Genomic DNA, 231 nt, shown 5'->3' on the forward strand with positions numbered 1-231 from the left:
TCCATCTTGGACCTGTTATTTTGTTTTTGTTTCTCCTTCCTGTCCTCTCAAACCCAGCAGTTGAAGCAGATGGCCACTTGCCCTGAGCCTGGTTATGCTGAAAGATTCTTCCTCGTGAGGGAGTTTCTTCTTTCCACTGTTGCCTCTGTGCTTGCTTAGGATGGGAGACTGCGATGAAGTGAAGACTCAAAGCAATCTGCTGGCTCCTTAGATAAATAATGTTATTAACTG

The sequence above is a fragment of the Nematolebias whitei genome, chromosome 6 (assembly GCF_014905685.2).
Source record: "Nematolebias whitei isolate Nwh7 chromosome 6, NemWhi1, whole genome shotgun sequence".
NCBI classification, from domain to species: domain Eukaryota; kingdom Metazoa; phylum Chordata; class Actinopteri; order Cyprinodontiformes; family Rivulidae; genus Nematolebias; species Nematolebias whitei.